Raw genomic sequence first — 14,785 nt, 5'->3', positions numbered from 1 at the left:
CAAGCCATTTGAGTCTTTAATGAAGAAATATGGAATCACACACAAAGTTGTCACCCCTAATCACCCCAGACAAATGGACAAGTAGAACTTACTAATAGGGAGATCAAACAAATCTTGGAAAAAATAGTGAACCCTAATCGAAAGGACTGGTCTTTAAGACTTAATGATGCACTTTGGGCCTATCGAACTGCTTTTAAAACATCATTAGGTATGTCACCTTATAGATTGGTTTATGGAAAACCTTGTCATTTGCCTGTGGAACTTGAATACAAAGCTTATTGGGCTATTAAAGCTTTCAATTCAAACCTGGATGATGCTAGTCAACTGCGTTAGTTACAAATAAATGAGCTTGAAGAAATAAGAAATGATGCATATGAGAATTCAAAAATTCATAAAGCAAGAATCAAAGACTTTCATGATAAAAGAATCTTGAGAAAAACATTTGATGTTGGTCAAAAAGTTTTGCTTTATAATTCTCGACTCCATTTATTTCATGGAAAGCTAAGATCAAGATGGAGCGGTCCATTTGTTGTGAAACATGTATATCCTTATGGGGCCTTTGACATTGAGAATCTAAAGAATGGTAATGTTTTCAAGGTCAATGGACATCATTTGAAAGCTTACTTTGATAATTTTCCTAGTGAAAATGAATCCATTGGTTTGAATGATCCTGTATATAAAGGTTGATTATTTTGTTTTTCTCATATTTTTGTTTCTTTTTTGTGTGACTTTTGTTTTGCTAGTCTTTCTCCAACCCCCGACAAATGGCAGATAACAGTACTCCGTGACTCTTAAGTCGGTTCTTTCAGTTTCCCATGATAATTGATATCTCTGTATATATTTGTTCAATTCCTTGTTCCTTCTCTTTTCTTTACATCTCTTCTCCACTTCTCTTTAAAAACAAAACAAAAATGGACACCACTCTTGAAAAAGTTGAAAAAGTATTTTCCTACTCTGCCTCAGAATGCGATTACAAAAATTTAACGTGCTAGGTGTGAAAGATTGAGGTTGTTAATGAACCATGGAATTCCTAAAGATATTCGCTGGATAATTGAAGTAAAGATCCGATTATCAGGTAAGTCTTCCAACTCTTTTATTTCATACATGCCTGAGACAGGTAAAAGCACTTTTGCAAAGAAACGTCGTGCAAAACGACTAAAAGTCTGTCACTGATGTGCCAGATGGACTTGTAATACAAAATGTCATTCTTTAGGAATGGTATCTATAAACCGTGAAGATAAAATACAATTCATTAAGGATGGCTTGAGTAAGGAGTCTTTAGATAATCTTCTATTAACTCTTGAGACGCATCCTAGTGGAGATGTGCATCATGCAATTCATGATTTATAGCCTCATTTTCATAAAGAACATGATCGACTTAGTCTTGGGAATCTGACTGAAAAAGACCCTATTTGCCAGTTTTTAAGAAAACTGGATGGGAAGCCTATCCCTAACCCATAGAGGGCGTTTAAGCTGTTCTTGGAAGTAAAACCAAGGGAAAGTTGTGAGCCACAATCACAACTACTTGTACATATATATTTGTTTTTATATATATATATATAATAATAATAATAAAATAATAATAATAAATAAATAAATAAAAAAGAAAGAGAGAGAGAGTGGGACTTCAGCTAGCCTACATATAGGTGGTATGTTTTACATTTTCAATTTTTCATCTATAAAATCTTCTCTTCCTTCCCATCATTTCTACTCAACCCATTCATTCAGCATATATAGAAGTGTGTAGAAATGGCGAGTTCCTCTGTTCCTAAAATAAAAACTATTTGTGTTTTTGGTGGATCTAGTCTTGGGAAAGAAAAAGAGTTTTTAGAATCAACAAATCATCTTGGTCGGGTACTAGCTGAGAGAAAGATTCATTTAGTGTATGGGGGAGGCAGCCTTGGGTTAATGGGGGGTGTTTCAATAACTGCATTTGTAGGAGGCAGTCAAGTTTTGGGGGTTGTCCCCAAAGCTTTAGTCGAAGGGGACATCATTAGAAAAACAATTGGAGAGGAATTACAGGTCTCTACAATGTCTGATAGAATGAATACAATGTTTAACCATGCCGATGCCTTCATTGCCTTACCAGGTGATCTGGGTACATTGGAAGAGATCTTTCATATTTCCTCTGGGGCTCAACTGAACATTCACCATAAACCTATAGGTTTGTTAAATGTTAATGGTTTTTATGATAATTTGTTGTCTTTTCTTGATCAAGCTGTGGAACAGGAATTTCTAACATCTTCGGCACGACAAATCATAATCTCTACTACTACTGTTCGGCACGACAAATCATAATCTCTGCTGCTACTGCTGAACAATTGATTGACCAACTACAATCTTTCATCCCTGTAATTGATCCCTCCATGAGTCAACTCAATTGGTCAAACATGAAACACCGTAAAAAGCTTAGATTGGATTTGAGCCTGAGTTTGTGAAAAATTATGTCTTTTGGTTTTATTAATAGCATAATATTTGTGTTTTGTTGTTTCTTATATTTATTTTAGTGTGTTTAAGGTTTGTCAATAGTCACTGTTTCAGGTGATATCTTCTACACTCTATCTTTTTGCTTAGAACATTGAGGACAATGTCTCGTTTTGGTTGGGGGGAGAGGGTAGTAGTTGATATTACAAAAAAAATTATTATTAAGTAACTTTATTTTCTATTATTTAAACCATTTGCAAAACTATTGTTACTAGGATGACAGAGTAACGAAGGAACTTTAGTGACTCTTGAGACGCATCATAGTAAACATTCTTAACAAGGTCTATTATAATACTTCTTGAAATATTCAGGTTTACAAACTCTTGGATTGTTATCTCTAGATTCTGTTTATATGCTCATCTAACAAGTATTTCTAAACCTTCATTTTCACACATACACTCGAACATATGATTGTGGGTTACACATTGAATTATTACATTATTTATGTTCTTTTATTAAAGGTAACAACTAAGAGAAAGGGATAGTATATAATATGCAAAAAAAAAAAACAAAAACAAAAAGAAAAAGAAAAAAATAATATAAAAAAGAAAAAAAAAACAAAGTAGATAAGTTTGGTTTCGTAGCCTCCTTGACTTAAGCAAATAAGCCCGAAGGGATGTTTGAACACCTAGTACCCTAAAGTCAACTGACTTGGGAGTTATTGGCCTAGTGTTTGTTACATGGATTGGGGAGAAAGCTTAAGGGAATCAAACACTACACTATCTACATATCAGTATTTGCAACCCGAGTTACTAAGCTCGTAGGGGTGTCTCAACACCTGATGCCCTAAGACCAACTGGTCTGGGAGTCATTAGTCGAAAGCTCGTTATATGGGTTCAAGATACATTGTGCTATAAATTCTTACTTTCAAAAAAAAAAAAAAGATAACAATCCCAACCCAAGGAAGTTAACCTTAAACATTAGAACAAAAATTTTGTTTTCTTCCATGAAAAGCTCCATAGCTATGTTTTGATTTATTGAGCACCGAAAGAAGGTTTACTAATATCTTGTTTAAGAGGTATTAAACAGATATATAAATTTAATGAGAGTTTGTTATTTGCAAATTATTTTTATATTTTAATGCTTTGATTACTAGGGACTAATAATAAGCTGGTTAGGGGGTGTGATTAGTACTTAAAAGTGCATTCTCATTAAGGATTTATGTCATCATATTGCACCTAAAGTATCATTAAATTCCCTAACAAAAGCATGTTTTATATTAGCAAGTCTAAAAATATAATATACCTTTAATTCATGGTAAATATTCATTCTAAATGCAGGTCTATCACATAAATAAAAGGATTGATTGATGAGTTTAAGGATTGAAATTGAAAGGATAAAAAGAAGGCCAAACTTAGCAAAGTGTTGCTGGTGCATTCCAAACTCGAACACTGTTCGGTAATTTGATCATATCTTGAGCTGTAGATATTAGATTTAGGTCCATTTTATATTGATGGAAAGGTAAGAAATAGACCTACAACTTTTATATGGACTCAAAGACTCAGTTCTGCCGTTTTCAAGCTCAAATCTTAGCAACAACGAAGACATCAGAAGTTGTCCTGCAACTCAAACACTATTCGGTTTTTGGCTCATATCTTGAGTTATAGAAGTCCAAATGAGCTCTGTTTTTTTTTCTTGGAAAGCTAAAACAATTGCCCATAACTTCCATAATTTAGTTGGCTATAATTCTGATGTGAGCAATGACGTTTTTGCCAGCCAACAATATCAATAATCAGCCCATAATATATATATAAAAAAACAACAGCCATTAATGTCAAAAACCAGCCACCAAATCAATGGATGCCCACCAATTCTTCAATCAATCAATAGTTCTGAAACTTAGCCTATAAAAGGAGGCATTGCCTATGTATTTAGTCATATTAATTTTCAGATCAAAGTTATCTTCTTGCTTTCTCTCTACATCTTTGTAATGTTCAAGTTTTCTTTTATGTTATAGTAACATCTTTGTAATGTTCAAGTTTTCTTTTATGCTATAGTAATCTCTTGTTTATGCTCTTTCATTTCCTTTCCTATACTTAGTTAGCTTATATTATGTTTATGTTTTTGTATTGTTTATTTATATTTTTCTCCTTCTTAATGTTTAGCTAAGTTAATTATGTCAAGGTGAAAAGGTTTCTCTAATGGTGTTAGAATAGGTATAATATAAACTCAACATGAGTTTTAAATGTTTATATCCAAGAAAGATTGTTATTAACATGATTTGTATTTCTATCTTACTAATTCTTAATACCTTACTTATTAAATAGTTAATTTAGATTTGTGTTGTATAATATTTGGTACATGAAATGCTTGATCCTTCATAGTCTTCGGCCGACATCATTATTATGATAACAACTTGATTTGTTGTTAACATAAACTAGCAACATGAATGCTTGATGATATTTATAAGTATGGTATTACTTAGATAAGATAATTAATATGATCATGTTAGTAATTTATAATGAGCTAATAACGAGAAATCATCCGATTAAAACCTCCTTTGTGTGTGGTTTCTAGTTGAGTAATAAAAGGAGTTTATATTATATTTATTTGAAATACCATTAGTGAATCCTATAACCTTGACATATGTTTTGTTATTGTTTAATCCTTACATCAATATCACATCCCAAAAATTTATTCAACTCCTTTTCTGTTATTATTCTCTTCAACTCTTTTTCTTTATTTGTAATTTATATAATTCACCTCCATGTGGTTCAATCTTGGTCTTGCCGAGTTATTTTACTTTGACACTCCTGCACTTGAGATAAGACATCAACTCTTTGATCGTGTCAAAAGGCAATCATAACACCTATATGTAGGTCAACTGGAGTCTCACACACTCTCTCTCTCTCTCTCTCTCTTTTTATTTATTTATTTATTTACTTTTGAAAATGCATGTGTATATACAGGTAGTTATGATTGTGGCTCACATCTTCCCTTGGTTTTACGTCCAAGAACGGCTTAAACGCCCTCAATGGATCGGGGATAGGCTTCCCATCCAGTTTTCTTAAAAACTAGCAAACAGGGTGTTTTTTAGTTAGATTCCCAAGACTAAGTCGATCATGTTCTTTATGAAATAGTGGCCATAAATCATCAATTACACGATGCACGTCTCCACTAGGATGTGTCTCAAGAGTCAATAGAAGATTATCTAAAGATTCTTTGCTCAGACCATCCTTAATGAATTGTATTTTATCTTCACGGTTTATAGATACCATTCCTAAAGAACAACATTGTATATTACAAGTCCATCTAGCACATCGATGACAGGCTTTCAGTCGTTTTGCACGACGCTTCTTTATAAAAGTGTTTTTACCTATTCCAGGCATGTGTGAAATGAAGGAGTTAGAGGACTCACCTGATAATCAGACCTTTGCTTCAATCAACCAGTCTCGCCTGATAATCGGACCTTTGCTTCAATCAACCAACGAATATCTTCAGGAATTCCATGATTCATTAACAATCTCAATCTTGCACATCTAGCACGGTAAATATTTGTAATCGTATTTTGAGGCAAAATAGGAAAATACTTTTTCAATTTTTCAAGATTAGTGTCCATTTTCAAATGAGAATTGGAAGAAAGATTCAAAGAATTACACAAATATATACACAAATATCAGTTATTGTGGGAAACAGAAAGAACCGACTTAAGTCACGGAGTACCGTTATCCGTCATTTGACCAGGGTGAGAGAAACTAGCAAAAATCGCTCAAAAATAAATAAATAAAAATCAATCTTTATATACAGGATCACCCAATTCAATAGAGTCATATTCAACTGAAAAATTATCAAAGTAAACTTTCAAATGATGTGCATTTACCTTGAAAACATTGTCATTCTTTGGATTCTCAATGTCGTAAGCCCCATTGGATACACATGTTTCACAATAAAAGGACCGCTCCATCTTGATCTTAATTTTCCAGGAAATAAATGCAGTTGAGAATTATAAAATAAGACTTTTTGACCAACATTGAATGTTTTTCTCAATATTTTCTTGTTATGAAACTTTTTAATTCTTGCTTTATGAATTCTTCAATTTTCATATGCATCATTTCTTATTTCCTCAAGCTCATTTATTTGTAATTTTCGCAGTTGACTAGCATCATCCATATTTGAATTGAAAGATTTAATAGCCCAATAAGCTTTATGTTCAAGTTCCACAAGCAAGTGACAAGGTTTTCCATAGACTAGTCTATAAGGTGACATACCTAATGATGTTTTATAAGCAGTTCGATAAGCCCAAAGTGCATCATTAAGTCTTAAAGACCAGTCTTTCCTATTAGTGTTCACTATTTTCTCCAAAATATGTTTGATCTCCCTATTAGCAAGCTCTACTTGTCCACGTGTTTGAGGGTGATAAGTGGTGGCAACTTTGTGTGTGATTCCATATTTCTTCATTAAAGACTCAAATGACTTGTTGTAGAAATGTGTTCCACCATCACTTATTATGGCTCGAGGGACTCCAAACCGACTCAAAATATTTTCTTTCAAAAACTTTATCACTGTTTTGTGATCATTGTTTCGACTTGGAATTGCCTCTATCCATTTTAAAACATAATCTACTACGACTAATATGTATAAAAAACCAAATGATTGAGGGAATGGACCCATGAAATCTATACCCCAACAGTCAAAGATCTCAATGACAATAATAAGATTTAAAGGCATCATGTGATGTTTTGAAATAGCCATCTAGGAAACAATAAAATTCATGACCTGCAACTCTTTCTAGGATTTGATCCATGAAAGGTAAAGGAAAATGATCTTTTCTAGTCATTGAATTAAGTTTCCTATAGTCAATACACATGCGCCAACTAGTAACAGTTCTACTGGGAATTAACTCATTGTTCTCATTTGTTATCACAATGACTCCAAACTTCTTGGGTACAACTTGAGTAGGACTTACCCATTTGCTGTCAGAAATAGGATAAATGATTTCATATTAGGATTTAGCCTTCGTTGCATTTCTCTAAAGGGTTTAACATTTTCCTCTAAATGAATTCTATATGTACAAATCAAAGGACTAATTCCTTTTATATCAGCTATGGTCCATCCTAATGCATTTTTGTGCATTTTCAGAGTTTTTAATAACTTACCTTCTTGATGTGCATTAAGTTTGGAAGAGATTATTACTAGAAAATTTTCATTTTCTCCCAAAAATGAGTATTTGAGATTGGATGCCAACGGCTTCAAATCAGGTTTTGGTGATTGAACATTTGAAGGTATGGACTTAATTGATCGTGGTGGCAATTCCTCAATTTGTGGCCTCCAATTACTTGTCTTTGATTCTTCCTGAAAATAAATCATTTGCAAATCATCAGATTCATCAATCTCAATTTTACTAGAAGTGGTTGGAAATTGATCATGAATTAATTTTTCAGTAAAGTCCACTTCCTGTAAATCATTATCATCTTTAGGTTGCTTGCAAATGTTGAAAATATTCATCTCCAATGTCATTTTTCCAAATGATAGCTTCATCAGTCCAGTCCTACAATTAATCAATGCATTAGAACTTGCAAGAAATGGACGTGTTAAAATAATAGGAAATGAATTACATACTTCAACAGGTTGTGTGTCCATGACAATAAAATCCACAGGATAAATGAATTTATCGACTTGTACTAACACATCTTTAATTATTCCTCTAGGCACTTTTATAGATCTATCGGTAAGTAAAAGAGTTATAGAAGTTGGTTTTAATTCACCTAGACTGAAACTCTAAAAAACTGAATTTGGAAGTAAATTCACACTAGCACCAAGATCAAGTAAGGCTCTTTGAATTTTATGACAAGATCAAGTAAGGCTCTTTCAATTTTATGCTCTCCAATAAAGCAAGAAATTGTAGGACAACCAGGGTCTTTATATTTCAAAGCATTATTGTTCTAAAGAATGACACTTACTTGTTCGACTAAAAAGGCTTTCTTTTTCACATTTAGTTTCCTCTTCACAGTGCATAGATCTTTCAAAAATTTAGCATAGGAAGGAACTTGTTTAATAGCATCCAGCAAAGGTATATTGATCCTTACATGTTTGAAAGATTCAAAAATTTCAGAGTTGTGATTGACTTTCCTTTGTTTGGTCATGGCTTGAGGAAATGGAAGCACTGGTGGAGAATCAGTCTTTTCTTTGCAATTTTTATATTCAACCCCTTCCTTACCCTTAGAGATTGACTCATCATCTTTCTCATAAGGTTCAAGAGAGGGTTTTTCAATAACCTTACCACTGCGCAGAGTAGTGACTGATTTGACTTGATCCATGTGTTGGCTTCCGGAACTACTTGCATTTGCATTGTATTGCCCCTTGGGATTTTGTTGTAGTTGAGATGGAAACTTACCTTTCTCTTGGAAACTGAGGGCAGATGTTAATTTTGCAAGAGTATCTTTAAAATCTGTTATGTTTTGAGTAAGTTGAGTATTGATTGTCTCTTACTTTTTAATGAATGTATGCAATATTTCCTCAAGATTTCTTCCAGGAGGTGGAGCATAAGGAGGTGCATATCCATAAAATTTTTGAAAATTATGGTGTGCTTGAAACGGTGGTTGTGAAGTTTGTGCATTGTTTTCTCACTCTTCTACCTGAAATTTGGGTGATTTCTCCAACCAGGGTTATATGTTTGGGAGTATGGGTTGTGGTTGGCCCTTTGGAAACTGTTTAAAGCATGGGCTTGTTCATGGAGACATTCCTTAAAAGAAGGCAAGGTTGGACAATCGTTGGTTGAGTGTTTATTTATTTCACATATTTGACACACAATGTTTTCAACATATTTTAATTGACCACTCTTTTTCAATTCTAGTGCCTCGCCTTTTCTAGCTAAATATGCAAACTTGGCTTGAAGGTCATGATCTTCCCTAAGGTTATACATACCTCCACTAAATGTATGAGGTTGAGTTTTCCTCGGTGCCTCATAATTACCCGCGGTGTCCCAATTTTAAGCATTTTCAACTAACAAGTCTAAGTACTCCATTGCTTCATCAGGGTCTTTATCTTCAAAAGTTCCATTGCACATCAATTCAAAACCATGTTTCAAAACCATGATAAGGGCAAGTACTGAGCAAGTCTCGATACCTATCCCAACATTGGTAAAATGTTTCTCCTGGTTTTTGAGTGAAAGTAGTGATTTGTCTTTTGAAAGAGTTTGTTCTGTGAGATGGGAAAAACTTCTTCAAAAATTGTTGTTGCATTTCATACCAAGCACGAATGGATCCTAGTCTTAAATTTTGTAGTCATGTTTTAGCTTTATGTTTTAATGAAAAAAGAAAAAGCTTTAATCTGATGGTGTTCATGCTACAATTTAAATTATTATATATGTTACAGACCTCCTCAAATTCCTTAACAATGCAAGTATGGATTTTCTAATTCTAAGTCATGAAAAGAAGGTAAAAGTTGAATAATATTTGGCTTAAAATTAAAATGAGATACATCGAGAGGAAAAACTATGCATGATGGTGCACTTGTTCTTGTGAGATTTATATGGTCTCTAAGTGTTCTAGCACGATTATTCTCATTATAAAGTGATTGATTATCTTTTTCGGCCATATTTTCTGAAAATGAAGAGGATACCCTATAAAGTCTCCCACTTAATGTACGTGACCACACTCTCATGCACGTGTAGGAATAGAATAAAAGGAAGAAGAAAACAAAAGAAGAAGAAACAAGAGAAAAGAAACAAAGTTATATACAATAAAAGTGAAAAGAGAAAATAAAATAACTACTATAATTTATACAAGAACTTACCTCCCCAAAAACTTGACATGACCAAAAGATTAATGTCTTCTCCCAAGTGTAGGAGTGTCGAAATAATAAATAACCCAGCAAGACCGGGGTCGAACCACAGGGAGGTTAATTGTACAAATTATAATACAACAACAATAATAACGACAACAACAACAATAGTAGTAGTAATAGTAATAGTAATAATAATAATACTAATAATACTAATAATAATAGTAATAATAATAATAATAATAAAGAAGAAAAAGAAGGAGAAGAAGAAGAAGATGATGAGAACTTTGAGATAGAATATTAATGTAACAATTAAACAATGATAATAACAAATGTCAAGGTCAGAGGTTTCACTAATGGTATGTCAAACAAGTATAATATAAACTCTTATTGTTCAATTGGAAACCACACACAAAGGAGGTTCCAATTGGATTATAGATTGTTAACATGATTACATTAGTCATCTTATTCAATTAATGTTAATACTTGTAAATTTCGTTAAGCATTCATGATTATAACTTACGTTAACAACAAATCAAGTTCCTTTCATAGCTTAGGTGTTGCTTATACCATACAGTATGGGCTATGAAAGTGCCAAGCATTTGTTGTACCAAGTGTTATACAACATAAATCAAGATTAATCATTTAACAAGCAAAGTATTAAAGAGTGAACAAGATAACAAATACAAAACATGTTAGTATCAAACATTAAAGTCCATATTAAGTTTACACTATACTTATTCTTACACCATTAATGTAACCTTTTCACCTTGACATAATAAACTTAGCTAGACATAATAAACTTAGCTAGACATAATAAAAGAAAGAAAAATAAATAAACAAAATAAGAACATAAATAAGATAAAAGTTAACTAAGTAAATGCAAGGAAATGAAAGGCATAAACTTGATATTAATGAATATAAATCATCAACATTACAAAAAATACAAAGAAAGAAAGCAAGAGCATGATCTTGATTTGGAGACCAAGATGCCTAAATGCATGACAAATATGATCTGGAAACCAAGATGCCTAAATGCATGGTAAATGCCTCCTTTTATAGGCCAAAATTGGGAACTATTGATTTGATGACTAATTGATAAGTGGGTGGCCAACTCTTAACTTGGTGACAATCTTTATCTTCTCTTGTCTGCCCAAAACCTTATTAATAACTTCAAAATTGGAGCCACTCGAAAACATGAAAGTTGTAGACAATTGTCTCAGCTATCTTGTGTAAAACATGCAGCTCATTTAGACTTCTAGAACTCCAGATATGGCTAAAATACTAAACAGTGCCGGGCTAGAGGACAGATTCGGGCTTCTTTGTTGTTGCTACAATTTGGACTTGAAAATGGCCTTTTTAGATCTTGGGCTCCATATGAAAGTTATAGGCCTATGTCTTTCCTTTCCATCCATATAAAGTAGACCTAAATTTAAGATCTATAGCTCTAGATATGACCCAATTACCGAATAGTGTTCCGGTTTGGATTGCACCAACATCTCTTTTCTAATTTTGGTCATCTCTTTGCCCTTGCAATTTATGTTTTTAAAGTCATTAATCAATCCTTTCATTTATATGATAAGCTTGCATTTAAAATGAACATTTACCACAAATTAAAGGTATCTTAAAAATAGACATTTACCATAAATTATAGGTATCTTATATTATTAGATACATTATTATAAAACATGCTTTAGTTAAGGAGTTATTGATACTTCAAGTGCAAAATGATGATATAAAATCATGATAAAAATACACTTTTAAGTACTAATCATCATACATATTAGAAATTACTGGTAAGAAATTAAACTGGGATGATTAATTAAGTATGACTTGATTTTAGAAAAAGTTAAAAAAATTAAGGATTATAATGTTATTAATACAAGTAATTACAATTCTAAATCTAGAAAAATCAAGTAAGGATTTGATTGACTAAATTTCTATAAATTTCTTAAGGGTAAAATAGTATTTTTATAAGCTAAATAATTGCACGATTTTTTATTTATGATAACTCAATTTTGAAGAGTTGATCAAACCTTAAAAGAAGAATGATTTTTTAGAAATATTTGTCACACCCCTAAAAGAATTTTTAAACTATTATTTTTGCTTCATTTATATATTTCAAGAAATCCTACAGTTCTATCTTATGAAATTAATGTATACTCTTTAGGATCAAATTAGATTGAGTTCTTAAGGAATGAATATTACGGAGTTATAATGAATGAGGTGGATAAACTATATCATTGCATAGTCAAGGATCTCTCCTGTACACAAATAAATATATAATTTATTAAAATGTATAATAAAAAAGAAAAATAATAATGTTGTCAACCTAGGAACATAGTTTGGAAAATAATATTGACATATAGGGAGGACCATTCTAGGTTCACAAAGTATACTTAAAAAAACATGTATTTCAAAGTATAATATATGAAGTGTATGATAAGATAATTAATGGAAAAAAAAGTAAACAAGCATGTGCCATCCATCCACGAAGCAAACAAGGAAGCTTTAAAAAATAAGCTTTAAGAATTACATGTTTAGTTTTAGCTTTAGACTCATATAATACATTAAACAAAAATAAAAAAAGTAATAAAAGATGGAATGATGATAAGAATCATTGCTTAGTAAAAAAAAAAACTTTATTAAGAAATACAAAAGAATAAAAGATTCCATTTTATTAATGCAAATGATGTTTATTTGTTACTTGTAAAATCACTTGAGGAAATCTACAAGTGGACCTAAGAAAGATATTAATCTTATAACATTATATAGATAATGAACTCAGAGTCTGAGCATATCCCTACGAGGTGAAATAGTTGAAAAGATACAGCTTTATTAGGCAAAAGCATTTTAAAGCTACAACAATGAACTTTGTAGAGTTTTTGTATCATTATATAATAGGTCAGCGAGGTTTTTAGTTAATTTAGTCAATTAAAAAACAACTAAAATGAAGACTTACTTAAATAAGTGTAGATCTATAAAACTTAAGGGAAATAAATTATATATGCTAGATTGATGATTAGTACTTAAAAGTGCATTTTTATCATGGTTTTATATCATCATTTTGCACTTGAAGTATCAATAACTCCTTAACTAAAGCATGTTTTATAATAATATATCTAATAATATAAGATACCATTAATTTGTGGTAAATATTCATTTTAAATACAAGCCTATCATATAAATGAAAGGATTGATTGATGACTTTAAGAACTTAAATTGTAAGGGCAAAGAGATGACCAAACCTAGAAAAGAGATGTCGGTGCAATCCAAACCGGAATACTGTTCGGTAATTGAGTCATATCTGGAGCTACATATCCCAGATTTAGGTCCAATTTATATGGATGGAAAGGTAAGACATAGGCCTACAACTTTCATATGGAGCCCAAGATCTAAAAAGGCCATTATCAAGTCCAAATTGTAGCAACAACAAAGAAGCCCGAATCTGTCTTCCAACCCAAGCACTGTTCGGTATTTTGGCCATATCTGGAGTTTTAGAAGTCCAAATGAGCTGAATGTTTTACAAAAGAAAGCTGAGACAATTGTCTATAACTTTCATGTTTTCAACTAGCTCCAATTTCCCAATTTTGACCTATAAAAGGAGGCATTTGCCATGCATTTAGGCATCTCGGTTTCCAGATCAAGATCATGCTCTTCCTTTCTCTCTTTGTATTTTTTGTAATGTTTATGCTTTGCTTTCATTAATATTAAGTTTATGCCTTTCATTTTCTTTCCTTTATTTAGTTAACTTTTATGTTCTTATTTTGTTTATCTATTTTTATTTCTTTCATTATGTCTAGCTAAGTTAATTATATCAAGGTGAAAAGGTTACACTAATGGTGTAAGAATAAGTATAACGTAAACTTAATATGGACTTTAATGTTTGATACTAACATGCTTTATATTTGTTATCTTGTTCACTCTTTAATACTTTGCTTGTTAAATAACTAATCTTGATTTATGTTGTATAACACTTGGTACAACAAATGCTTGACACTTTCATAGTTTATATTGTATGGTATAACCGACACCTGAGCTATGAAAGGAACTTGATTTGTTGTTAACATAACTTATAATCATGAATGCTTGACAAGATTTACAAGTATTAACATTAATCGAATAAGATGACTAATGTAATCATGTTAACAATCTATAATTTGATTGGAACCTCCTTTATGTGTGGTTTCCAATTGAATAATAAGAGTTTATATTATACTTGTTTGACATACTATTAGTGGAATCTCTAACCTTGACATTTGTTATTATCATTATTTAATCATTACATTAATATTCCATCTCAAAGTTCTCATCTTCTTTTTCTTCTTCTCCTTCTTTTTCTTTATTATTATTATTATTAGTAGTATTATTATTATTATTATTATTATTATTATTGTTATTATTGTTGTTGTTATTGTTATTTATAATTTGTACAATTAATCTCCCTGTGGTTCGACCCCGGTCTCGCCGGGTTATTTATTATTTTGACACTCCTGCACTTGGGAGAAGACATCAACCTTTTCGTCGTGTCAAGTTTTTGGCACCGTTGTCGGGGAGGTAAGTTCTTGTATAAATTATA

Source organism: Populus euphratica, unplaced genomic scaffold (genome assembly GCF_000495115.2).
Source record: "Populus euphratica unplaced genomic scaffold, PopEup_1.0 scaffold535.1, whole genome shotgun sequence".
Taxonomy (NCBI): Eukaryota; Viridiplantae; Streptophyta; class Magnoliopsida; order Malpighiales; family Salicaceae; genus Populus; species Populus euphratica.
This window is presented reverse-complemented; position numbering follows the sequence as displayed.